The sequence below is a fragment of the Phalaenopsis equestris genome, unplaced genomic scaffold (genome assembly GCF_001263595.1).
Source record: "Phalaenopsis equestris unplaced genomic scaffold, ASM126359v1 Scaffold215229, whole genome shotgun sequence".
Lineage (NCBI taxonomy): Eukaryota > Viridiplantae > Streptophyta > Magnoliopsida > Asparagales > Orchidaceae > Phalaenopsis > Phalaenopsis equestris.
Genome location: NW_018233946.1, coordinates 381,480 through 381,833, shown reverse-complemented (window position 1 = coordinate 381,833; position 354 = coordinate 381,480).

Genomic DNA, 354 nt, shown 5'->3' with positions numbered 1-354 from the left:
CCGAAGGATGAACACAAGAATTGAGGGTGAGGCTCGATCAAATAAACTAAAGATAGTTATGACATCCGTTTGGTCTACGAAACCAATGTATTGGTCGACAAGTTTCCTTATTTAATATAAGGAAAGGGTTTATATTATGTTGGGTTCAGGAAAAGCTTAATATAAGGGCAAGCCCATATAGTTATTACATCATAGATAACTGAAGTTACCTAAAAATACTCTCGATAAAAGTCAAGAAAAATTACCTTCAAGGAGTTCGAATGGTAAGGACATTTCAAAGATATCGGACTAAGAAGTGTGAAGGGGGATTGGTTCAAATTTGGAACATTTTGTTTTGGAGTCCAAAGGAGGAAA